The 27,857-nt window shown below is 39.1% G+C and overlaps 1 long non-coding RNA gene across 1 annotated transcript; it reads left to right on the top strand.

Moving 5' to 3' along the window:
- Positions 1-423: 423 nt before the first annotated feature.
- LOC140598541 (uncharacterized) lies at positions 424-26,718 on the top strand. The gene is made up of 2 exons (XR_012000980.1): positions 424-591; positions 24,395-26,718. It is a non-coding gene; the product is annotated as an uncharacterized lncRNA (long non-coding RNA).
- The last annotated feature ends 1,139 nt before the right edge of the window (positions 26,719-27,857 follow it).

Raw genomic sequence — 27,857 nt, 5'->3', positions numbered from 1 at the left:
GGGAGACTGGCTGTGAAAGCAGAGGATCACCACACTCAGTTTGACTTCGTACCAAATCCTTCTAGCCTTTAAAATCAGATCTGACACCTGAACCCACTGATCACTCCAGTAGAAAACAAACATCTCCAGGTTTACTGTCTCCTGTTGCATTGCAAAGACAGTAACTGATGGCACAGGAAATACTGACCTTCAATCTGATCGAGTCTCTAGGTTTAACCATCAGTCTGAAGGATATGAGGAAGAACTCTTCAACACCATAACGATGGTATTAGCCAACAGCACAACGTGGAGAGTTGTACCCAACAAATGACTCCGTTTCCCTCCTCTAGCCACTACAATGAACACGCTCTAGAATGGCAATGGTGAAAATAAGGCTAAGTGAATGAAAATACACTAACCTCCCTTCTTCCTTAGATTCAGGCCAGAAGACCATTAAAAGAAGTCTTTTCAGAAGGTTAGCCTCTTGGTGCTGCGGTGCTACTTGCTGCAACAACAAGTGCACACCTGAGCCTTCTGCAGATCCCAGACAGCGCTTTGGAGTTCCCTCTCGTGGATATCTGTAGTAATGACAACTTGCCCTTCCCAATTCTGGTAGGTCTCAGTTTGGTCTTTTATTGCCTTCCTGAGGAGGGGGACCTCGGAGAGGCCAAGTGTTCTCATGCAAACTTACCCCAAATGGGGAAATCTATAGACAGCCCCTGGCTGTGGCTGAGAAGCTTTGGTAGTGTCATTTGATTTATCTATTGCAGAGTCATGAGGCCAATACAGCAGGACAACTTTTTGTCCATTCCACTTTTTTCCAGAGACCCACGTAGGCCTGTTCAGATCAGTCAAAATGGACTCTGTGCATGAATCATCTTCACATTTTCCCATTGCCTTCTGAACTCACAGTAGTCTCCAGTCTCTTTCAACTGAGTCTACCTAATCTAACAACTGAAAACATCTTACCTAAGACTAAAGACACATCCTGTGCCAAATATGAATCCATGAATCCTAACAGAATTTGTTAAATGACAGTCACAGAGGCATCTTCAAAAAATCAGCCAATATAAAATCATGCAGAATCCTAAAGCAGAAACTAAATTCTGGGGACAGAGTTAACTTGGACTGAGCAATTCATTTCTTAATTTTGAAGAGAAGATCCTGAGAATACTGATAAACTGTAAAAGGATAATTGCATAATCTAGAATGAATGACAGGCAATTAGGTGTTCCCCATTGGCCTTTACCATACCTGGGAGTAAGGTGTGTGTAATCATTAGTTAATATGCACTTAGTGATACAGTTAAGGTTTAACATGTCTAAAAGTAAAACAAAGGTACTTAGAATGACTATCTGACTTTATTCCAGAAAGAAAGTTACTCACAGGCTACCAGTATAAGAAAGCTAATTCTCATAATTGGTGGATCAATTACCATGATGAATCTCTCTCTCTCTCTCTCTCTCTCTCTCTCTCTCTCTCTCTAATAAGACTCAGTTTTTATTCATACGAGGAACATGTAAGAATTTGGTGAATGGAATATATATCAGTACAAGAAACCAGCTTTTTTTTCAGAGAGCACTGAACAATGCCTTTTATATTTTTCTGTAATTCTTTCTATGCTAGTCGAATGGGCCAATAAATACTCTGAAGATTTATAGTGGATGGTGAGTCTTTTCCAGTTTTGTTTTGTTTTACTTACCCATAGCATAACTGGTGCTACGAACAAATTGGTTTCTTCGTAGTCTTGGGCCTCAATGTCAGTATTAATTTAGTTGGCTTGCTCTTTTAAAGAATGAAGTCATTCCTTTGTCAAATAAAAGAAACAAGTAGAAAAACCAAATTGCCAAAGGAAAATTGTAATTTCTTAAAGTGGATAAAGAGAAACTGCTTTATAAGAATGGGAGGTTTTCCAAAATGTAAAAGTGTAAAACTAGTTGGGGGAAAAAAAAAAAACATAACAAAGCAACATCATCCTCAGGATAATAATTATCTCTGGGCAAGGAAAGACCAGGATTAGGAGAAAGGGGAAAGAAAGAAACTCCAAGCACACATACATCAATTTAAATTCTTGGAAGATTTCAAAATGCTTACACTTCACCATGTGCTTCATACTAATGAAGAACATGTTGTAGGTAACTTGATCATATAAATATCTACCACATACCCATGCACACACAAACGCACACATTGAATTGTATATGTAAACATACAAAACACTGTTCAATGAATAAGTAAATAAACGACAGAAATTTTAGGATTTTGTATTTATTCATAAGAGACCGATAGAGAGGCAGAGACACAGACAGAGGGAGAAGCAGGCTCCTCACAGGCAGCCAGATGCGGGACTCGATCCCCAGACCAGGATCACACCCTGAGCCAAAGGCAGGCAGATGCTCAATCGCTGAGTCACCCAGAGGTCCCTAAACTACAGAAATTCTTAGCATTCAGCAATTTTATCTGTGATTCCTCTGTATTGATGATCTGGTTCACTCAGTCCAAGTGGCTGAACAGTAGTATTCCATTATATGATGATACATGTATGTGTGGGCACATCTAGTCAAACTTTCTAGAGGCTTACCTAGTTTATTAGCTTTCAAAGAAATTGATTTTTTAAATCATCTCCATAAATGTTTTTCCTAGGCTCTTTGTGTTTTGTTTTTATAATTCTGTTGCTTCATCTTTCTTACTCTTTTGATTTCTTCATCTAGCTTCTTGGATTAAATGCTAGCTGATTGTAGTAAATATAGTTAAGACTATTCAGAACTTCTAAGTATTGTTTTAGCTATACCTCACAAATTTATTTTTCATATTTTAGTTTGTTGATAAAGCCATTACAGTTTATGATTTTCCTTGTGAAGTCTTTTTTAACCTAGTCATTATTTAAGCATTTGGGTTTTTTTTTTTTCAGATTTTCTAACCTGTAGGATTTTAATTACTAGTTGTAATAGTTCATTTCTAATTAAACTGCACTGTAATCAGATAATATGGTTTGAATAACTATGACTCTTTGTGACTGAGAGTGTACAGTTGATTTTATAAATATTTACAATGTTGCATGCATGCTTTAGGAGAATGTCTATTCTCTGTTGTATCCTCTTTTGAGTGCAGGGATATGTAAACTCACAATTATGTCATACGTGTTACTCAAATTCTCTATATATTCTCCGAATGTGCAGTTTCTGAGAGAGGTGTTAAATTTTGCCACTATGCTTCTCTGAGCTTTTCACTTTTATTTTGTAATTCTGAGTTTTCGTAGTTGCTGGCTTTTGGTGTTTTATGGTTTAAGTCTATATTATTAGGCACATACAAATTTATAATTTCTATAGCCTTTTCATGAATTATATATTATAGCTTATTTGGTTTATTCACATTAATGCTTCAACTTCATATTCGACTTTGACAGATATTGTTGCACTAGCGTTTTTTTTTTTTTTTGGTTCATATATGCTTAGTCTATTTCTTTTTTTCCCTTTTTATATTTTCTGTTTTAGGTTGTGTGTGTAGCAGTGTCCCCTGTAAGCAGCATATAACTGATTTTTTTATATCCACACTGATAATTTATTTTTTTTTATTTATGATAGTCACAGAGAGAGAGAGAGGCAGAGACACAGGCGGAGAGAGAAGCCCCGGGAACCCGATGTGGGATTCGATCCCAGGTCTCCAGGACCGCGCCCTGGGCCAAAGGCAGGCGCCAAGCCACTTCGCCACCCAGGGATCCCCACACTGATAATTTCTGATGTTTATTAAAGCGATTTAATCTATTACATTTATTGTCATTATAGTATATTTCGAGTTATACTGACAAACCGTATTTTGTGTTTCTTTTTCATTGAAGATTCCTCCTGGTTCCTTTTTTCTTCTTTCCTAAGTTTTGTTAGATTCATAAATCATATTTTTGTATCCTCTGTGTCAATTTTTATTTATATTATAATTTCTCAGCTATTATGTCTTTGACCACTTTGTTCCAATATTCCTCTATTATCTTTTACAAGAATCCATTAAAATTTTCTGAAACAATGATTCTCAAAGAACACTCGATACGAACAACCTTTTCACTTTTTCTCTTTGTACTGCATCCTGGGTAAAATTCTCAGTTCTTTTTTCCAGTTTATTAATTCCTTAACCTTGGTCATTCTAGAGTTTATTCTTTTACTTTCCTATTTTTTCTTTTCTCCACACCTATATGTTTTCTGGGATTACTAATCAGATCTTTTTCCTATTCATACAATTTTATATTTTTTCAGTAAAGATCATTTCAGGGGCATGTGAGTTGCTCAGTCGGTTGAGTATACAATTCTTGATTTTGGCTCAGGTCATGAGATGGAGCCCCCACATGGGGCTCCTCACTGGGCGGGGAGTCTGCTTGAGATACCTTCTCTTCTTCTCTCCTTCCCTGCTCTCTCTTGCTCATGTGCTCTCTCTTAATTAAATGAAAATCTTTAAAAAGTTCATTTCATTCATTTTCCCCTCTGATTTTGGTACCAAGAAGTAGGTCTTACTGTGACAAATACCTAAAAATGCCAAAGCAGCTTTAGAACTGGGTAAGGGGGAAGGCTGTAGAAGTTTGGAGGGCCACACTGGGAAAAGCCCCATTGCTGTGAAGGAACTATTGGTAGAAATAATAGATGTTGAAGGCGATTCTGGTAAGAGTTCAGAAATAAAAGCAAGAGCTTCAGAGATAGACTGTATCTTTTAGAGAATACATAACTAATCAGAAACAGATTGTTCGAAACATGGATGTTGAAGATCTTTCTGAGAGATCTCAGATGGAAATAAGGAACGTGTTATTGGAAACCATAAACAAGGAGAACCTTGTCATGAAATGGCAGAAACTTGGCTTAACGAGTGTTCTAGTATTTTGTGGAAGTTTGAACTTGGAAGCAATAAAATCAGAGATTTATCTGAGTAGATTGCTCAGGAAAGTTTTAAAGGAGCTTGTTTCTTCCTGACTGCTTATACTAAAATGCAAGAAGAGAGAAATGAGTTGAAGAAGGTATTAAGCAAAAAGAAGTCAGGACTCAAAGATGTGGAAAATTCTCAAGTTTCCAAATTTCTCAGTTTGTCATCTCTGCTCTAGCACTTGTACTCATGCTCTTGCTATCCCTAGACAGTTCCCTTCTTGTCCTCTTCCCATCCATGTCCGACCTATAGAGTCAGTTTCCCAACAAAGTCTGTCTTGATTTGTTCAGTCATGTTGGCATTTTCTCTTGTGAATTTCTGTAGCCTTATAATCATTTTCCTGTGATTTTTGTGACATGTAGTCTTTAAGGCACGTTTCATTTTGTAATTTTACATTTTCTGAAATTGAAATTTCAATTTTACTCTCTTGTCTGTGTATATATCTATATCTTTTTCAGCAATTCTCTGTTTACCCATCAAATGCTTTTTATGGATAACACATATGTAATCCACGGGTCCTAGAATATGAGGAAATAGAAAATGTGACTGCTGAATGGTTCTCAGGTGGTTCTACATGGCACGTACAAGAGCAGGGCTAGAGCAGTGGGAAATTTAAGCAAACCAGTGGAGCCTTGCTCTGGTCACTCCACAGCCTTGAACAAGCAGCTCAACTCTTTTTTTATACTTTTTGCTTTATTACTTCATTTTTGGATCTGAGCAAAAAGTTTTGTGAACCCAAAAATATTGGTATAAATGTGTAGTATGTTTTAGCTTTGTCTCTCTTAGGAGAACACAGGCTTCTGCTCCCAAAGAGACTGGCACAGTTATGTCTAGATAATTGGGTCAGCTTATTCTTGATTGGTTTGTGTGCAAACATGCAGACTACATCCATAGTCATCACTCCTCTTAATCTTTCAAACGTCTCTGTGCCAATCTCCTAAATGTTAGTTCCCTTCTAACATTTTCTTTAAAAAATGGTGCCTCAGGCCTCCCAGAATGAACACAAATTTTATAGCATTAATGGTTCTTTGCAGACAGCAAATTTTAGATTTCTTTCCAAAGCACATTAATGGGTGTTAAGAAAATCTGTAAATGGCTATAATTTAAGAAGAAAGTATTATCCTTAAGAGAAGATTAGAATTTGGAGGGAAAAACAACCACAATTTTTATCTAGAAACTTTTTATCTTCTCCCTCTGCCCCTTCTCCTGCATGCTCTCAATCAATCAATCAATCAATCATTCAATAAAATCTTTATTTCAAAAGAGGAAATGGGCTCACACAATTGTGGAGTCTGGCAAGTCTCAAATCTATAGGGCAAGCTTGCAGGCTAGAAATTCAGGTAAGAATTGATGTTATAGTCTTGAGCCCAAATTGCACAGGCAAATGAGACATTCAGGCAAGGTTTCTACGGCACAGTCTTGAGGCTGAATTCCTTCTTCTATTGGAAACTGGTCTTTGCTCTTAAGGCCTTCAACTGTTTGGATGATGCCCCCCACCCACACACACACACTACGGAATGTAATCTGCTTTACTCAAAGCCTACTAATTTAAATCTTATTCACATCTAATATATTCACAGTAACGTCTACACTAGTTCTTGACCAAACTATTGGGCACCATAGCATAACCACAATAACACATAAAATTAACCATCACGGTGTGTCATTGTCTATTAGGCTCTGTTTTCTACCTCTTTTCCTCACTCAGCTCTACTTCATTTCACCTTACTCCACCAAATAAAATGCAATATGATTTCAGCTTTGTAAGGGTCTCCAATCTGCTACAGACCTAAAACCTCTGAACTAATCAGGAGTTCAAAGAGCTCTCTAGATGACACAGCCACAAAGACCAAATTCCCAACAGCTTTGTGTATCAGAGGTTTTCCTGCATGGTAGGTTTGGTGGAAGAGACAATGAGTGAAAAAAGCAAATGTCTATGAGGCAGGCTGATCTCAAAATGTTAATACACATTTGCCACTGAATTCACATCATGGATGGTGTATCATTTGTGTCATTATTGCTCGAAGTAAATTTTCTTGAAGTCTTTAAACCTGTACCCTGATACATATGTCAAGACTGATGAAGAGTCGCTAGATAAGGGTGGATCTGAGCTGCTCTTTCATTCTGTATTTGGAATCTCAGCAGTCATCTCCTGGATTTTTTTTAGAGCAGAACTGATACAGCATCAGGGGCATTTCAAACTCTCAAAATGACATTTGAAAGCATTCAAATGAATGCAAGTAGCTGCATAAAGTAAGCACTAAAACGTGAGATTAACTATTGCTATGCTTCATGAGCCCTTTCACGTTTTTCTTCTAGCACCGTGGTAATAATAAAACTTAATCGTAGCAGCCTTGGCAGTTTAAAAACAGCACATATGTATTTCCACATTTGATTCTTTCTCCAAATAGCACCATGGACAAATATTGTTCGACAGATATGAAACTGGGGGCTCAGAATTCAGATTTCCCTTGCGGAAAACAAATAGCAAATACTGGGTCAGAAGTAGATCACAGCTTTATCCACTATATCATCTCGTCTGTTAAACATTCTCAATTGCTGTTCTGGGAAATAAAAATCATTATGTTTCCAAAGTAAATTATGAACCAACAGCCCCGAACGACTTGTGTTAGAGGTAACAGTTCTTACACAAGAAAAAAAAAAAAAGCAACTATTTGTGGCATTACCATGAAAGTCTCTTACTGTGAACTTTCAGAGAAAAAAATTAAATTTACAAGACTCTCATTGATTTAAAATGTAACATAAAAAAACTAGAAGAAAAAAGAAATGGTGTTTTGTGTTATGATAATGAAGTAATTTTCTTTTGTGTCTGGTAATTGCATTGGAAAACATTTTTAAAAAATAAGTACAACTCACACTTAACTACATCTTTGAAGAAGTAGAGGAAGGAGGATATTCATTCAGAGGATCAGCTTGATCTTTGCTTCTTTCACAGAGATCAAAAGACTTACTCTTATTTGAGAGGGAAAAGCAGAATTCCATTAGGACTGAGATGAAGGATGCTGGGAGCAGAGTAGCTGCCTTCTCAGTGCTTCCTAATTGGGTATCCTATCTCCAGAAGATACTCTTAATGGATTCTTCAAAATCTTAATTCCAGTAATTAAGCCATTTAGACATTGGAAGGATGTTAAACAGAGTCCAGTAAGAGCAACAGGATTCAAAGTCACTGCAAATGACTAGAGTGGCAAAGAGATAAATGGATTGGAAAACAGGAAACTTTTTTCCTGGCCCTCTAAAGTTAATCTGCAGTGCCTCAAATGAGTTCATTTATCATTCATGGGCCAGATAATAGGTCTCAGAAATCTCAGAACTGGTTCTCTCTATATAAATCCATCCTTTGTTTTAGAAACAAATCCTAATTTTTCCCATTCTGTCCTCATCAGCACGCTGACTTCCGAGCCCAGCCCAACTCAGAATTTGTGGACTTCAGTGTAGTTAGGGGCCCGAATAATGTGACAAAATGTTCTTAGTTTTACTAAAATCAAACTCATCACACATATTACAGTAAGTTCTGAAGTTGGTTATGTTGTTTTTTTTTCTTTAAGCACAACCACAACAAAAGTGATAAAGCCCCAACTGTATTTTCTTTCCAATGACAATGAACAATGAAATGTTCTCTGTTTCTGAGAGGATCATGTGTTCTATAGAAAGTAATTTAATAAAAAAAAAAGAACATCATTTAAGAAGGCACATCTTAGAGCAGTACAGACATTTAAAATTTGGGCCACGTATTTATGTTTTAAACTGCAGTTCTTACTCATTCTCTATCTTTTGCCATTTGCTTATCTCATTGGACAAGCATATTCTCAATAGCCGGTATCTCTTTCTCCATATATGGAACACTAATCACATACAGTTGAAAATCAGGAAGAAAATTAGCATTCTGTAAACACCAGTCACTTTCTTTCATGGTGCTTCACTTTATTTACTATAGAGATTTTATCGATATTGCCTGGAGTGACTTGCTCTTTTGTTGAGTTTATGGTTAATTTGTATCTCAACAGACTGTAAGTTCCATGAATGCAGAGCCATTTTCTGTCACGTGTTCTTCTAGAGCCTGAGCCCCAAAGAGGTGTGCTTGGCACATAGTTTTGTTTTGTTTTTGTTGTTTTAGAGAGAGAGAGAAAGCTTATGCGTGGGGGTGGGGGGGGGCAGAGAGAGGGAGAAAGAAAATCCACGCTCAGCATGGAGCCAATATGGGGCTCCATCTCATGACCCTGAGATTATGACCTGAGCCAAAATCAAGAGTAGGACACTTAACCAATTGACACTTAGCCCACCTGGCTGCCCCAAGGTATTCATGTATTTTAATAAACTCCAGGCACAGGACTAGACACATTGTGGACATTACCTCATTTAATTCTCAGAGTGATCTTGAAATGTAAATATATTAGCCCTTTTTCACAATGAGGAACCAAGGCTTAAAGGAATTAAGTAACTTGTGAAAAATCAAACAATTACGAATTTAGGTGTGCTGTGTGTTCTGTTTGGGGACCATGTTACAAGAAATGTTCCCAAAGTAGGCCATGGCTATAAACAAGATGATTATGGGGACTAAACAAAGTGGCCTTAAGTAACAACAGCATCAGACCATAAAAAAATTATTCCCTTTAAAATTTCTTTGTAATTAACTTTATAACATCAAGGATAAAGTCTCAAACTGGTGCCAGTTTGTATGTATTGCTCCCGCAGTAATTGCTACTCTCTTCTTCTCTCTCTCTGTCTCCTTATTTCACTTAAGGACAGGGAAGAATATAAACCCAGACTTTGTTTGCAGTGTAGAAATCTTCTACAACTTACTTAAGGCAATTAGTTCTGGTTTCTGATTTGCACTAGTTACAGAGTTCCATCATCAATAAAATTTTAGATAAAAGCCTTAAATTTACTTAAGGAAAGTATTAATTAGATAAGAGTACAGGTGGGCAGCCCTGGAGGCTCAGCGGTTTAGCACCGGCTTTGGCCCAGGTTGTGGTCCTGAAGACAAAGGATCAAGTCCCACATTGGGCTCCCTGCATGGAGCCTGCTTCTCCCTCTGCCTGTGTCTCTGCACATATATATATCATCAGTAAATAAATAAAATTTAAAAAATACCTGTGAAAATTGGTTGACCTTGAAAGGAGTTCTGCTGCTATATTACATTGTTTGTTATAACTAATCTTCAAACACAGGGCTAAGCACCTACTTTAAAGCTACAAGCTTGGGGCATAGATGCTTTTTAGGAATCGCAGCCTCAAAGGAAAAAAAAAGGAATCGCAGCCTCTTTATGTGAATTTGAGTGTCAATTGAAGAATTCATGACATAGTCTATAGTCAGAAAAATTATTTTGAGACTTGCAAACTACAACGTATGGAAAATCCCACCCTCACTGTTCTACCTGCCTGTGTACATACCCTGTGAACTAAGGGCTCTAATCTTCATGCATTTGCAAATGAAGGCTTCTGGTGCCAGTGCCACTTTAACAGCTCTTCTTCTTGCCATCATACTAAAATAATGTTACCTTTCATTATTTACTAAACTTCTCTGCCAAGGAGGGTGATGTTTTACATCATTTAGTATTGTAGGAGTAGCATGGTTGACTTTTTATTGCTTTGTTTTGTACGAGGCAAAGAGAATATTCAGAATATTTGGCATTTAATGGAAATAGGAATTACTAAGTGAGGACAAGTTTTTATGACCGCTTGGATCAAAGTCCAGAAACAGAAGTCTTACACTTCCGTGTAGCTTTCAGCGATAGACTTTTTATTTGACACTGCAAAACTGTGCTGAATTAGTTCACATTCCTGGTCCTGTGTCTAGGATTTTTTTCACTTCTTTTCTTTTCTTCTCTCTTTCTTTGTTTCTGTCATAATTTTTCTCATCTCTAAAAGCTGTAATATTCTTATTTGCAAAATAGTTCTATTAAAATCAGATGAAATAAATTTAACACCAATAAAAGATAAATGTATTATAAAAAATTCAAATGAAATAAAATCAGATGATAGATATCAAATAAATATTGCCATCCACTTTTTCAAAAGATACTGTTTCTGTGAATATATAGGAATATAATTCCAATTATCAGATAAATGATTTGTGAGGCATATGTTATTAAGTTGTCACTAGTGTTGAAGATAATAAAACTCTATGGTTATTGACTCAGTCTGACTTCGGTCTTATTTATAATAATTTTATGGTGGTAATTCTGATGCGGTGATGACCTTTTCTTTTTGTATGGTTTATAAACAGCGTTCATATAGCCAGCTTTAAGCTGCTCTTTAGTACTCACCTCAAGATGTGCAGTTTTTAGTATTTTGAATATGTTGTGCAACAAAATTTTCTTTTTAGTAATTCCACCTAAATATTTAAAATATCCGAAACTGGCTTTTAAGTTTCAAAGGTAGAATTTGTACCTTCATCCTTATCTGAATACAGAGAAGGTTTCCTAAGGTTTGAAACACAAAATAACTTAGGACTTTGCTTGAACTTCCTACTGCATTTTAAGAATCCTCAAGAAAGATTTCTTCTGTAGTTGAAAAGGCTACACAGAACTGTTTGGTGTTTATTAGTTTATCCCCCAAACATTTTTCAACCTAATATTTTATTAAACCTGTAACTGTTATGTCGAATTAGATGTGTTCTTTGTTCTCAGAGCTGATTGTAGGATGACAGCCTCTTCCTAGGAGGAAAGTCTTCCATAAGGACCACTGGGCAATTAAACAAATCACTGAGTTGATTGATCGTGGAGGGTTCAAAACGACTAATTTCTGAATTTAGGATGCAGTCTAGTTACTGACTTTGCAGGACTTCCTATGAAATTAGTTTAGCTGGATAGATGCGGATTCAGTTGACCAGTGTTTACAGCTGATTGATGTGGTCGCGGTGATATCTGTTATATCAGGCTCTGAGTAAAAACCGCCTGTGAGCTACATACCTAGGAATAAAAAATGAAGGAAGGCTTTCCAATATAGGAGTCATTCATTTGATATTTAGCTCTGTAGTCTTATTTACCGACTTGGTATTCCCACTTAACTTGAACTATATATATATTTTTTACGATGTAAGTGCTTTATTCATTTTCTCTAACTGGTAGAAATTTACGCTTACTGCCAAGCAAATGTTTAAGGCAGGTAAAGCCAAGTACTCACTTGGCTTAAGTTTTGACACTGCAAAACTGTGCTGAATTAGTTAAGAACTTGAGTTCTTAAGAGTCATTTTGCTAAGTATTCTAAAAACCTTTTAAGAAGCTCTTAAGGATATCTATTTATTTCTCTGGTTTGTAGTTTGTACTGAACATGCTATTTAAAGTGTTATGTGCCATTGGTAGCTTCTGTTTTCCTCGAGACTTTTCCTCTGATTCTGAATTGTAAAGTCAACCTTTTGGAAATTACATTTTCTGAATAATTTTATTAAAACTAAACTTGGGACTGAAAAGATCCTCTTCTAGTATCATATCTCTAGTGATAACTATAAAAAATAGCCATCCTTATTTCTGCTCTCTGTACATATACCGAGGTATAAGAAAAGATCCGGATCTCTTAAGCTGATGAAATAATTAAAACACACACACACACACACACACACACACAGAATTTTTGCACTTTAGAGTTAGAGAGGATCATGAAATCCGGTGTTTCTCAGACTTAAGTAGTGTTCCCCTGCTAAAGACAGTCTTATTCATCTCTAGCATATTAGAAAGCATTTGGTCATAAGTAACATAAACCCTACTTGGATGCATATAAAATTGACTTACATGATTAAGTGCCTGGAGATTGGTTTGGTTATGAAATTGAGCTGATCAAATACCCGTCAAGATTCTGTTTGTCTGTATGTCTGTTTAATCTGTTTGTCCTTCCTTCAGTCCATCCATTCACCTCTTCTTCCTTCTTTCTTTCCTTCTGTCCATCTACCCTTCCAGTTTTTGGTCTTATGCTGTGTTGGCTTTATTCTGTACGTTTTCTTTATAGGCTGGAAGCCTTTTTGGTGCAACTTTCGGTGGCTCTTAATATTCTGAAACTAGAGAAATACCTTGTTATTTGTGTCAGTCCTCTCAAAATTACTCTGGCCCTGCTTGGGTCATGTGCCAGCTCTGGACCAATCACTGTGTCCAGAAGAATAGGTTTATCCAAGGGGTGGATAAGCCACAATCTGAAATGCCTTTGGGGGAGAGGGAATTTCCTAAAAGAAAGCGATGTAGACACAGCAAGAAGTTCCAGATACCTACCATCTAGTGCCGGGCTTCCTTTTATTTAATGTTAGTTAAACGTGGAATTCTTAAGAGCTGGTATAATGCTGCCATAATTACAGCATTTTTCCAATTGTAATACCGAAATAAATTTGTGAGTTAATTACGAACTAAAATGGTACAACCCCAGCCAGATACAAGTTGACAGCATTTATTAAATCACCCTTTTAGAGTGAATCTGGCCCTGCCTGCCCAGTAAAGGGTCTGCTGAGGTCAGCTCACCTTTGCTACAGTTGCCTTAATGATGATTGACTTCTTCCCCTGGGTCTGCTCAGTCAGGAAGCTTTTATTCCAATAGCACAGCATACCAACTTTGGGTTTTCCTTGGTCTGAAAGCATATTTGCATATCAAGGTGGTCTCTTTTCAAGATTTCCCTTTGTTCTGCGACCACTAAACTGCAGTGTGATTGTGAACACAAATATATACCTGACTGCCAAAATTGCAGGACAGTGCTTGATTCCAAGGTGGTCATCCCAGTATTTTAAAGTATACTTCTTTCACCTTCTTTCTCTCCTCCTCCTCCTCCTCCTCCTCCTCCTCCTCCTCCTCCTTCTTCTTCTTCTTCTTCTTCTTCTTCTTCTTCTTCTTATTGTTATTATTATTATTATTATTATTATTATTATTATTATCATCAGTGTGGAAACACAAAATTTAAGACACTTTCATAGAAAAATTACAGATCTCCACAACACACTTGTTTGGGGTCCCTCCAATTGGAGGTGCCCCCAAGTGCCAAACCAGCACAGTCTTTCCCATATCTCAGCTGCAAAACAAATCAGTTTACATATTTACAGCATAGACGTCAGTGACTATGTTTTCTTTCAGAGATAAGTAGGATTTCCTTTAAGGAATATTTTTCACACATGTGTTTGTGAGTGCACGGAAATTTACAGAACACATCTCTTTCAACTCTCAGTCAAGTGTGAATGTAAAACCACATGAAGCAGTTATGCATTTAATTTGTATCGGGTCCCAGTTAGCTTCTCAGATGTTTTCATAGCTGGAGAAAACTTGGAAATACTAGATAACTTCAGGCAGAGCGTTCATGTCCTTTCCATGCCAGATCCAAGAGAACTAATCACTGTAATATCGGAGTAGAGGTTATTTGAGGATATCACTTGGAGGTGCTCCGAATCTCCCCAGCTTCATTTAATAGTCTATTATAGTGTAGTCATCTTTTCTTTATCTAAAGCAGTACTCCTCAAAGGGGATGCTGTGGGGGTACCTAGGTGGTCTAGTTGGTTAAGTGTCCAGCTCTTGATTTTGGCTCTGGTCATGACCTGAGGGTTGTGAGATCAAGCCCCACCTTGGACTCCATCCTGGGCATGGACCCTGCTTAAGATTCTCTCTCTCTCCCTCTCACTTTTTTCCCTCCCCAGCTTCTCTCTCTCCCCCTCTCAAAAAGAAAAGGTGAGGGATGCTATTGGAGTTCGATGGTGGCTTTTTTATGTTGTTTTGAGACACTGTACAACACATTGCAGGATATTTAACATCCCAAGGCCCCAGACACTAATTGCCAGAGTGCCCCCATCATACTGACCCACATTTCCAAATGCCCCCAAGGACATACTATTACGTACATACTACTTGGTTAGAAGCCATTGTTCCAAACTCTTTCATATTGATTTCTAGTGATGAATACTGTGTAAAGGCCCCAGATAGGACAAATCTTAGCTTCAAACCCTGGAGCTATCTCTTTCAAAGATTATGACCTTAGGTGCTTCATTTGCCTCCTCTGTAAAATGGGGATAGCATTTACTTTGTAGGGTTCTTAAGAAATTTAAAGGAAATAATGTATATTTTCTTCTCTCTCCTAGAATGAATTTCAGTAGTTTACTCTTTTATCTTTATCTTGAGAATCATCAGCACCTTAAATATAATCACAGACAGTCATTGCTTTATTCTGGCAAGTGGGAATTAGAACAAATGAATGGTGATTTTATAGATTTTAAGAGTCCTTATTTTTTACATGAATGTTAATTAATGATTTGAACAGAACCATTTGTGAATTCTGTGAGGTACTGGAAAAGGAAGTGGAAGGGGAGCTCAGACCTCCCAGTGCTGTCCCCAGCATTGGAATTGGCCCAAATTAATAACCCTCAGCTTTAAAGTGAGAGAGGGTAGGGAATCAAAGCAGAGACATTCATTAGTGAGCTTAAAAATCTCTTTCAGGTCTCCTAACTCAGGGAAAAGAACTAGGGGTGGTGGAAGGGAAGGTGGGCGGGGGGTGAAGGTGACTGGGTGACAGACACTCAGGAGGGCACTTGAAAGGATGAGCCCTGGGTGTTATTCTATATGTTGGCAAATTGAACACCAATAAAAAAAAAATTATGAATAAAAAAATCTCTGCTCTAAGCATTCTTTTTTTAGGCTTATTTGAGAGAGCAAGAGAGAGAGCATGCACACAAACAAAAGAATACAAGCAGGGGGAGCTGCAGAAGGAGGAGGGAGAAGCTGACTCTCCCCTGAGCAGGGAGCCTGATGCCCATGGTTCCTTGCTCTATCCCAGGACCCTGAGATCATGACTTGAGCCAGAGGCAGATGCTTAACCGACTAAGCCACCAGGTGCCCCAGCACTAAGCATTCTTGATTCTCACAAGGAGAGCAGAGTGTCAGATTCTCAGATTCAATAGTTTTCTTCTTTAACTACTTTCCAAATATATGAGTAGTGGATGCAGGTCAAATCATTCAAACAGTGTAACTCAAACTGTAAAATTAGGATTGAAGGGCAGGAAAAATATCTAATGTTATATTTATTTTTGTGAGTTATTTTTGTGGTTTTCCTACAGATCATTTTAGCAGATTTCCGTATAGGTGTTTAACCATCCCTTTCCAGACAAATAATTAGTATAATTTTTGTAATTCTGGTTTTAAAGTGATTAATTCACATGACTTATGGAAAAAAGCACTGGACAGAAAGAAAAAGGGATGACACTTTAATAGTAATCTTCAAAACTTGGGAATATGTTGTGTTTTGTGGATTACTCAGGTCCTGCAACTTTTTAATCTACTTGTCTGAAGCATCCTGCAAATCTCCCCAAATATTACTGCTCAAAAACCTGGTGCATAGCCCTCCTGGAGGCCCAAGCTTCAGCATACTTAGAGAATTTCCTCAATTGAGCCCCTTCGGTAGGAGCTATAACAGACCAACTTTAGTTTCCAAATCTGTATCAGAGTGTTAAAGTATTATGTTATCTAGTACTAAAAACCATTCTGCGATTTAGAATTATGATTATTGTGAAATATTGCAATTGTTTTCATTATAGTTATTTATTTTCTCACATTTGTTGTGAGTTTTATCTTTGATATTTTGAAAAAAGGTCCCCCAAATCTATAACTTATTTCTGCAAAAAAAATTAAGTTTTTGATAGTAATGGGAAAACAAGATATGTTCTTATATTTATTTTTCTCAACTAAATATTCAGCTCTTTATTTTTATACATTATTCAGAAAATTACATCATATATAGTGTAGTTATTATTAGTCTAGGGAGTCTTAATGGTTTTTCAGTACTAAATTGAGAGAAAACAAGCATTGAAAAGACCATTTTATTCCTTTAAGTGTTTCTGTACAGATATTAGTGCTTTTAAAACAGGAGCCTAAGAAGCAGCAGTGGCTAACATCTAGTTGTTCTGTACAAGCCTCTTGAATAATTTTTATTTTTACAAGAAATCACTTTTGAAGGTATACTCCATTTAATAATGTTTGATTAACTGAAAAGTAATATCTATCATGTATTAAAGACTGTATTAGGCATAAGGCTTGTCTGAGACTCTATGCTGTCACATTATATGTCTCATTTCCTTAAATTTTTAAAAAATACTTATTTATTTATTTATTCTACTTTACATTTTGTGGCTTTTTTATTTTCATGTATCTATTTTTTATTGGTGTTTAATTTGCCAACATATAGAATAACACCCACTGCTCACCCCGTCAAGAGCCCACCTCAGTGCCTGTCACTCAGTCACCCCTACCCCCCGCCCACTACCCCTTCCACCACCCCTAGTTCGTTTCCCAGAGTTAGGAGTCTCTCATGTTCTGTCTCCCTTCAGATATTTCCCAATTATTTTTCTCCTTTTCCCTTTATTCCCTTTCACTATTTTTTATATTCCCCAAATGAATGAGACCATATAATGTTTGTCCTTCTCTGATTGACTAATCTCACTCAGCATAATACCCTCCAGTTCCATCCACGTCGAAGCAAATGGTGGGTATTTGTCGTTTCTAATGGCTGAGTAACATTCCATTGTATACATAGACCACATCTTCTTTATCCATTCATCTTTCAATGGACACTGAGGCTCCATCCACAGTTTGGCTATTGTGGACATTGCTGCTAGAAACATCAGGGTGCAGGTGTCCCGGCGTTTCATTGCATCTGTATCTTTGGGGTAAATCCCCAGCAGTGCAATTGCTGGGTCTAGGGCAGATATATTTTTAACTCTGAGGAACCTCCACACAGTTTTCCAGAGTGGCTGCACCCTGGAATCCCCTATCTGCAGTTCATATTCCCACTAACAGTGCAGGTGGGTTCCCCTTTCTCCGCATCCTCTCCAACATTTGTGGCTTCCTGCTGTGTTAATTTCCCCATTCTCACTGGTGTGAGGTGGTATCTCATTGTGGTTTTGATTTGTATTTCCATGATGGCAAGTGATGCAGAGCATTTTCTCATGTGCGTGTTGGCCATGTCTATGTCTTCTTCTGTGAGATTTCTGTTCATGTCTTTTGCCCATTTCCTGATTGGATTGTTTGTTTCTTTGCTGTTGGGTTTAATAGTTCTTTATAGATCTTGGAAACTAGCCCTTTATCTGAGACGTCATTTGCAAATACCTTCTCCCATTCTGTAGGTTGTCTTTTACTTTTGTTGACTGTATCCTTTGCTGTGCAAAAGCTTCTTATCTTGATCAAGTCCCAATAGTTCATTTTTGCTTGTGTTTCTCTTGCAAAAGAAAAGAAAAGAGAAGAGAAGAGAAGAGAAGAGAAGAGAAGAGAAGAGAAGAAAGAGAAAGAGAATAAAATAAAAGAAAGAGAAAAAAAGAAAAGAAAAAAACGGGTGGGGGGTCAGAAACAAATCAAAAAACAAAAAAAACAAGGGGGAGTACCCTCTGATTCTGTGTACTGTAAATCCCTCGACCCCCCCCTGGAACTTTCCAGTGCTGCTTGGTGAATAATTTGTTTTTCCCCTGTCCCCCTAGCTGGTCTCCTGGGGGAAGGGCCTGCTGTGCTGATTTTCAGGTGTTAGCACTTGGGGGAACTGCTCAGTCCCCTGCCTGCTGCAAGGCTCAGTGAAAGATGTTTAAACTGTTTATCAGGTGAGGCCACTGTGAGGCTCAGTGGGGGTTGTTTACCCCTTGAGGCCCCAGGAGGAGCAACCAGAGTAGTGGCAGCCAGCTCTCCAGCCCTACAGTCAGCTCCCGCAGTAACTCGGGAGCTCTCAGTCTGCAGGGGCCTGGAGACTCCGGAGCGGGGGCACTCATCTGCTCAGCTTGTGGCAGGAGCCTCCTTGTTGTCCTTGGCCCTCGCGGCTTCTACCTGTCAGCGAAGGAGGCCAGATACTGGGCTGTGTCCCCGGCGCCCTGGGCTCCCAGGCCTGTGCTGTTGGAATCCTGCTCCTGCCACGCAACCCCCTTCACGCGGAGCCGCAGCCGGAGCCCCTCCGAGCTACTCCCCGGTCTAGCCAAGTGCACTGCAGCCCTTTAGGCAGCTCGGCTCTGGGGTGTGGCGTGCTGTCCCCGGGGCGCAGGTGTCTGTTAGTGCCTCTGGGAGCCTGAGGGCATCCCCACCCTCCTGGGTCCTGCTCCAACTTCCTGTGAGCCCCTTTCCATCTGGGAAGATTGGTGAAGCTCCTGCTTCTCCGGGACGGAGCTTTCCTGTCCTGGGGACACCGTCCCCAGCCTTAGCCGGCTCCACATGGGGCCCCTTCCCCTTGGATGCTTTTTGTTTCTTTATTTCTTTTTCCCCGTCCTCCTACCTTGATAGATGCATGAAGTCTTCTCACTGTAGCGTTCCAGCTGTTCTCTCTTTAAATCTCAGGCCAAATTGGTAGATTTTGAGGATTATTTGAAGGTTATCTTGGTAATTTGGTGGGGAGAGGTGACTTGGGAACCCTACTCTTCCACCATCTTGCCCAGAATACTTTTCTGACATTCTTCAGCTACACATATTTAGGGCACTAATTACTTGTAATGAAAAACTGACTTAATTTTTCACATCAACCCTTTTAAGTTATTTAACTTCCTGTGTACTGTATTCTGAATGCTGTTCAGTTAAAGAGACTGCGATCTGTAAAAATATGTGTTTTCTATCTGCTTTTCAATCTGGAGATAGGGGATTCCATGGGTCGGGGTTATTGGATAATACCCCTGGAGAAGATATAAACAGGTAAGCCTCGGTGATATGTGTATACGTGTGTATAAGCCCAAAACAGCAAGAATTTTTAACAGAATCCTTTGAAAAATCACTAGGGGTGGTGAAAGGGGAGGAGCGAGGGGGTGGGGGTGATTGGGTGACGGGCACTGAGGGGGGCACTTGACGGGATGAGCACTGGGTGTTATTTTGTATGTTGGCAAATTCAACACCAATAAAAAATAAATTTATTATTTAAAAAAAAAGAATCCTTTGAGAAATCAATAGAAAAAGCCCTGTGCCCTTTGCTGAAAAACTATAAATCTCTACTGTCCTAGTGACTATCTTTGTTGATTTCTAAAAATGTGTCTCTCTTGGGTTTAAATCTGAGAACGGTGTGCTGTCAGAATTGATTACATGAGCAGACTTTTTTTTTCTTTGTGCTTCTAAGGATATCCTGAGATCTGTTTAATTGGACACTGAAGGCAGAGCATCTGGCCTAACTTCAGTTAAAAACAAAGGAAAAAATTCCTGTAATTTAATATAAACATATGGTGCCATCTGATTCTCCAAAGATATCCCTACCTTAAATATTAGTGCTTAAAAGTAGCTTCTTTTTCTTTTCTTTTCCTTCCCCACCTTAGCTACATTTTTTTTTTTTATGTAACTGGCTTAGGAGGTCTGTGCAAATCAAACAGGGTTTGGGATCGAGATGGTTTTCACTGCAAGATGAGAATATTCACTCATTACAGGCCCCCAGACATGTGGGAGATGATCTTCAGTAGGACAGTAACCAATACACTTCATCTTCATGAAAATTCAAATAAAAGATGATGCTATTTGGAAGACAAGTTTTGACAGGAAAAAATTATATTTTGGCTGCAAAGGTTAGTTAGATGCAGGAAAATGATACTAAGAGGAATATCTTCCTTATTCCTTAGACTTTAAAAATGTTCAATTTATTACCTCAGGGTTTGGTATCAAATTAAAAATAGATAAATGGAGACTTTAATAGTAGCCATCTGTCTGGAGAGTTTTTATTTGGTTTGTCTGGAGAGAGGAAGGGTGGCTTAGATTATCTTTGAATGTCTCTTAGATATTTCAAGAGGGGAATGCTGTGGGTAGGGTGGGAAGATACAAATCACATGAGCAGATGATCTTACAGCTTCAGGGAAGTGTTAAGACTGGGAAGGGGAACAAGGCACTTCAGAGTTGGAGGGAACAGGTAGCCTGCAGAGAGGAACTCAGAAGTCATTTGGTTCAGGGTGTTTTGAATAAAATAAATAGTGGTTCTGTTAATGAACAAAAAGAAGTATCTCAGCTATGAATATGTAAGCAACTCTACAGTACACTGCTGTCTATGATCTTGTTGCTATGAGAATATAAGTAATCCTGAATCGATATGTAAAATGGATGTATTGAAAGGGACAGGTTTCATCAGAAGTTTAATATAAAATTAAATGGTGCTTGTCTCCTAAGCTGTGATGTGGTGTGAGATGGTTACAGACAACCAGAGTGAATACATCTAATGGACCGGAAGTAAGTCACTAATACTGAATACTTGGACCTGGTTGGAGGCAAAGGGCCTGGGAAAAAGCTGAAATATACAAAGAGCCAACGATGCCCCTGGCCGAGTGTCCTTACTCTAATAAGTCACAGAGAAATCTTTGTTACATTTCACATCTTTGAAGAAAGAATTCCAAATGTCAGACACATCTGATGTATATTGTACTTCCTACTGGGCAGCCAATGTATGACTCAGAGGTAGTTTCTGTGAGTAGTGCTGTCCTCTCCAACGGAGATATGTCCCTGACAGAGCCATTGGGGTTTCCCTACATAAAAAAAAAAGTTGGATTGTGTGGATTCCAACAGTAATGGTGTTCTGGAAGAGAGTGTCTGTTTGTGTAAATGGAGGTCTCAGTCCTTGGATTCCCCAGAAGATTTATGTGAGGATCTGCACTCCAATAAAGATAGCCAGAAAGAATGTAGTAAATGCAAAGCGGTTCGTTAAAGCAAAAAAAGTGCACTTTCAAGGTGGAAGAATAGGCAGGTTCTGAGAGGTGGAACCGGCTCCTAGGTTGTTCTGGAATTGGGTATTACTGGGCCTCTCTGGGCTGGGAGGAGCTGTGATCTGCAGTGAGGTGGTCTCTTAATGGAGGCTGCCTCCAGTCATTTGGGAAACTCCTCCCACAAGTTGGGAGTAAGAGTTTGACCCTCTGAGGTTTGGCAGCCTTCTCCGTGGGGGGGGGGGATAGAGTGTTGTACCCATTATGCAAATACATTATAATGAGTCTAGGGGTTACCTTGGGGTAGGGGTGGAAGGGGAGAGAGCATGTTCTACACCTGAGGCATTTGATCTGCCCACCCCAAGGTCTTAGAAACTACAAAGGAGGCCATTGTCTTCCCAGGATTTTTTTTTTAATTTTTATTTATTTATTATAGTCACAGAGATAGAGAGAGAGGCAGAGACATAGGCAGAGGGAGAAGCAGGCTCCATGCACCGGGAGCCTGATGTGGGATTCGATCCCGGGTCTCCAGGATCGCGCCCTGGGCCAAAGGCAGGCGCCAAACCGCTGCGCCACCCAGGCATGCCTCTTCCCAGGATTTTAATGTGTAGCTTATTTATCACCAGCCTTGCCTCTGCTCCTCTCCCCATCATTTCCCTTTAAAGACTGGGGACCGTGCCTTAGGGTGTTCCTTCCACTGCTTCAGTCTCCCTTCTGCAAAACAGTCGCAGATTTTAAAATCTGATTCTAAGAAAATTTTTGTTTCAAGAATCTAATGGCATTGCTGCTCATTCTGCTTCATTTAGCTCTTTGTCAAGGTAAACAGTTTTGTTACTGTAGCTACAGAGGAACCGGGAAAGGAGACTTCATACCCAATTATCTAACGTGACTTATTTAATGATTTATTCACTGTCCTTAAAGAACAGTGAGTTGATGTCCTCTTTGAGGAGGGGCATGGAGAGTTCTTTCTATGTATCCCAGCAGTCTTTCTGGACACTTCTGACGTTACCCAATGGGCAGTGAGGGGTAAGCAGCAACATAGCACAGTTTTCAAGTGCCTCCCAAAGGAGATCTCAGTATGAGCTTTCCTAGTGAGAAGTTACAAATTCCCATGGCTTCTCACCTAAACATATGAGATATAAATAGTAGGTGTTTATAGTCCTGAGTTCTTCTTTTAGCAGTTACAATATCAAAAATTAAATTTCTGCTTCTCATGGAGGTCTCGCATTTTGTCAGCAAGATTTTTAAATGATTATTGAGGATCCTTTGGCATTTAAGAAAACAGGAATTGTTTGAGACACATGGCAGTGAATGGTATAAAGACAGAACAGGAAAACTGCATTTTTTCTGGACAATATATGCTAAAATCTTGACATATCAGTGTTTGGAGCTCATGTAGCAGATGTTTTGATGTAACAGTCTTTTGGAGGTAACTTGACCTCTGCAGATGGCTTCCTAGTCTGTACATCAGTATGTGGCTGGACCTGTGCAGTTTGTTTGATGTCCCTGCCCCTCATTTTCTTGGTTGCTTCTGTGCCACTCCCGGGGCCTTTCTAATTGCCTTCTATGTGCTGTTCTCTCTGGGTAGCAGCACTCTGTCTCCAGCCCTCCACTGGCCACTGGCCAGTCCCTACCTTCTTTAGAGCTCCTCTCAGGTCAGAGAGGCTGTATCATCTCTTCTGAGATTGCTCAGCTCCCCTCACTCTGCCTCCTTCTGCTCTGCTTGAGTTGTCTTCACAGCTCTTACCTTTCCCTGAAGTGATATCCTATGCTTGTTTGTTCTTAAGTGCTGCAACGATGTCCAGTTCCAGCTGTCTTGTTCACTGAAAGATTCATAGTGCCTTAAGTTGTACCTGGCACATGGTAGGGACTCAGTGAATTATGTCCAGTGAATGCATGATTGTCCAAATGGATCATTGGGAAATTCAGACATTATTAGGCTCGTGGTGCTTTATTTTATTAAATGAAGTTTTGGAGATGTAGAATTTGTTTATCCCCACCCCAAGTCTGCAAAGGTGAATTTATATTCTTATATTTGTGTTACTTGGTATTAGAGATCTGAAGTGCTGATCACTCACTCCTTTCCTCCTCCCCTGGATTCCAATGGAATTTAAACACACAGTGAGTTGGATGGAGATTGATTTTTCCATTATTAAACTGAGCACCGCCTGATAACCTACAGCGTGGGGGCCTTGGAGAAGCTTGAGTTGAAGCAACTTGGTTTCCAGAATGTAAAATGAGCTACCCACTCCTTTGGCAGTTACCTCTCTCCCTCCAACTGAATGTTGAGTGGGTCTGACCAGGAAGCCTTATGGCATGAAACAAAAGACAGAGGGCGCACTGACCTCAACAAGCCATGAGCAGGCCATGAAAAGACAAAATGGAACCTATTTTATTTATCTACTATTTAGAAATGTGAAAATGTGGCTCAGTGGATGTCAGATTCTACTGGTTTCATTGGCAAGTTCTCCTCATATGGAAAAGATTCAGGAAACAGGTGGAGAGTGAAATTGAAAGGATTGCTCCAGCTCTGCCCCCCTCAAGTGGGAACCAAGCAGTATCCCCTTTTCAGTGGGAAAAGGGGGACAGGTTGCAATTATGGTTGTCCCCTGGGTGGTTGCAGTTGCAACACGTCTATTAAAACATACCAACTAACAAATAATTTGAACCAGAAAAGAGCTATCAACTCTGAGAGTTGCTGCAATTGTGAGTCGTCTAGACATCTGCCAAATAAAATAGTAGGTTCTATTTGTACGTATGTTTAAGGGGGAGAATGGATGTTAATCCAGCATCTATTCAACATCTGTCAATAAGAAATGTGTATCCTTATGAGAAAATATCATATCCTACTCTTGATATGTTTAGTATGACTAATACTAACTTCATGTCCAAACTCAGCAGCTTTTTATGTTTCAGGTTCGTGGGAGTAAGGGAGAAGTACTATACATTTTGGATGCTACCAACCCTCGACACTCCAACTGGCTTCGCTTTGTTCATGAGGCACCATCTCAGGAGCAGAAAAACTTGGCTGCCATTCAAGGAAGCTTATTTGCTTCTTATTTGTACTATGTACTGTGAGAGGAATGAACCAATTTATAACTGCACTCCCTGTTTTAAATTTATTCCCAATGACCTGCTTCAAATAACAGTAACTAACTCATAAAGCAGAGAAATCTCATGTATTCAGCATATGCAGAAAAGGGTTAAATCTAGTTGTAAATTGACACCAGATCATTCTCTTTATGAGAATTCTTGAGGGAATGAATTACATGCTCTGATAATGTCCTTGGCAGATCTTGTTTTCAAGTACTTTTGATTCATTCAGTGAACATTTATTGATAGTTTCTTTACTTGATGGTTTATTTGGCTCATAGTGCAATATTCTGTGTTATTACTTGGGAAAGGCTTCATGGAGAAATTTTATTTGGGTATATCCTCATGACTAGATTTTGAGCTTCTCGAGGATAGTGTATTAGCCAGTGTTTCCCAGAGAAATAGAACTGATAGGATCTAGATATCTGTCTTTCTGTCTATCTATTTATATATATCTCTATCTATCGAAAGATTCATTCCAGGGAATTGGCTCACGTGGTTATGGAGGCTGGCCAAGTCCAGAATATGCAGAACAAGTGTCCCACTTTGAATCTAGAGGCCACAGGCTGACGTAGAAGAACCAGTGTCCCACTTTACACACCGTTAGGCTGGAAGAGCAGATATTCTAGTTTGAAGATCATCAAGCAGGAGAATCCTCTTATGTGGAGGAGGATCACCCTGTTGTTCTGTTCAGGTCTTCAACTGATAGGATGAGGCTCACCCACACTGGAGGACAATTTGCATTAGTCAAGTCCATCTATTTAAATGTTAATCGCATGCCAGAACACCCTCACAGAAACACCCAGAATGATGTTTGAACAACTATCTGGTGATCCTGTGGCCCAGTCAAGTTAATACATAAAATTAACCATCCTCAGTAGGAACCGTATTTTATTGAATTCCATATCCCTGTATCCTTGCCTAGTGCTGCACATTACATTGGGCTCTGACAGAAACTGTGAGTTGAACATAGCTGATTCCTCAGCAGAAATTCCGCCAAGATGAGAAAAAGTTAAGCAATAAGTTTTTAGAGGAGTCCTCTAATTAAAACTCCTTTATCAGATGGTTAACAGAATGAAGAAACATTGCAATTCACTGGGAAATTGGTTGATTGCATGTGAAAGCACAGCTCCTGGTACCTAAGCTGCAAAAAAAAAGCAAAGCTATGGTTGGCAGAAGTAAGAGAGAAGGGAAAGAATAAGGAAACTAATATTTTTTTAAGAATTTACCATGTGCGGGCAGGCCCAGTGGCTTAGCGGTTTAGCACTGCTTTCTGCCCAGGGCGTGATCCTGGGGACCCGGGATCAAGACCCATGTCAAACTCCCTGCATGGAGCCTGCTTCTCCGTCTGCCTCTCTCACTCTCTCTCTCTCTCTCTCTCTCTCTCTCTCTCTAATAAATAAATTAATAATCTTTAAAAACAAAGAATTTACCATGTTTATTGTTCTAGAAGCTTCATTGTACATCATGTCATTTACTCTGATCCGAAAGACTGTAAATTTAATAATTTGCTGAGAGTTATGCTGATTTCACTCCATTCTGAGTGTAAAGTCCACAGTCAGAAGAGGGAAAATGCACAGAATTAGGTTTTAAAGTAACCAGAAAGGATAGTCATCTAGAATATTCCATTTCCTGATGTTATTAGCTAACCATATTTTCTCCATACAGATAAGCATTGGATAACCAATGTAATTACTGTCTTTTTTTTGTCTGGATAAATGAGAGATGCCTCTTACAAAAGGCTAGATTGGGCTGGAAAATAGAATCTTTTTGGCAGCTGGAGATATTCAAGCCACTTTTTAGGTTATTCATGATATAAGTTGATCCAACCACAAATTTCAACTGATATTTTTAAATGTGCATACATTAATTTTTTCCAAGCATTTTGTATTTTTTATGGCTTCCTGATGCAGTCCTCTTCCAGCACCTCCAGCATGACCTCACAATTTTAATTTACAAACTCAGTTCAAGTGTCTCCTTGTGAATGTTACTGATATCAAAAAGCCTACATGTAGACTCATGGAATTTACTTTAGGCAAACCCACTGTTTTGTGTTCTTTCTTTATTCTGTGTTTTAGAGAATGTTATTCTGTTTAAACTACATTTTTTCCTTATGCTTAAATAGTAACTCTTACCTTTGCTCAGCTGCCTTTTGTTTGTGACCTTTCTTCCTATTGGTGGTTATGTCTGTATCATCGATAACACTCTACGTTTGCCCAGACTCCCAAAGGATTGGCTGCTCAGCTTTGAGTTCCCTTTAACTGTATATTTTGCTTGCAATGATCCCTTTAGGTAATGGAATACTATGTCGGTAAGTTTTTATATCTACCTTTTACCCACATCACTCCTCTAGGCCCTACTTATGTATTTCTTTATAAGGGAACCACCTGCACGTCTCTCTTGTTTAGTAGCCGGTGTTGCAAAGACTCACACAGTTCTCCCGGTCATTCGGTCATTCAGTGTCGTACCTGTCTTCTGCTATGTCAGGTGCGCTTCCTTCCTTGAAATAGAGTAGGAATCTACAGAAGATGACTGTTGGCAACTTTGATACTCTCAGAAATTATTGTTCGATTTAAGAGGAGGTGAAGTGGGGGTGCGACTGGAAGAGGATTCATAAACTAGAAGATCTGTGAAGTTTCATATTCAAATTAATTAGAATCTGTTCAGAGGCCAGTGTGAGAGCCTTTTGGTGCACAAGTGATGACAGTGTCTTTAATTCCTTTTAACATTATCTTGGCTTTTCCTTAGAGTAGGATCGAGTGCACTCTGTGTTCCTTGCCACAGAGCACAGTATGGATCTTTGTCGCTCCCTTGGCGGAACGTCTGTTTTCCTTGAATGCTAGCTGGAGTAGCAGACTGTTCAGGGTTCAGAATCACATCTGAGCTGGGAGCAGAGGACCCAGCTATAATGGGTCACAAGGCTGACAGTGATGTCAGCCTTCTGATTCGGTGGAATAATCTCCTGAGGGTTGCATTCCAGAAACATCGAGCTGGTAGGAGAAGACCATAATGTTTCCTGCTTAACATTATGAATCACTTACATTCCAAATTGTATCTGAAATTTGGGGTATTCAGGAAATTTCTTGTTTGAGCTGTATGTCCCAGGATTGGAGTAAATGAGAAACATTTGTGGCTATGTGGCTTGCTTGGTGGAAAACATCAATAGTTGGTCCAATTTTTTTGGACAAGGGATTAAGAATTTGAAGTCTGTTTTGGCAGAGAATTGGAACTCCTTTTTGGAGACTTAGTTCACTGGTAGTTTTGCAATTTATTTGATTTTGGAAGA

This window comes from Vulpes vulpes, chromosome 4, assembly GCF_048418805.1.
Source record: "Vulpes vulpes isolate BD-2025 chromosome 4, VulVul3, whole genome shotgun sequence".
NCBI classification, from domain to species: Eukaryota; Metazoa; Chordata; class Mammalia; order Carnivora; family Canidae; genus Vulpes; species Vulpes vulpes.
The sequence above is the reverse complement of the archived record's forward strand: the minus strand, read 5'-3'. Positions and strand labels throughout refer to the sequence as shown.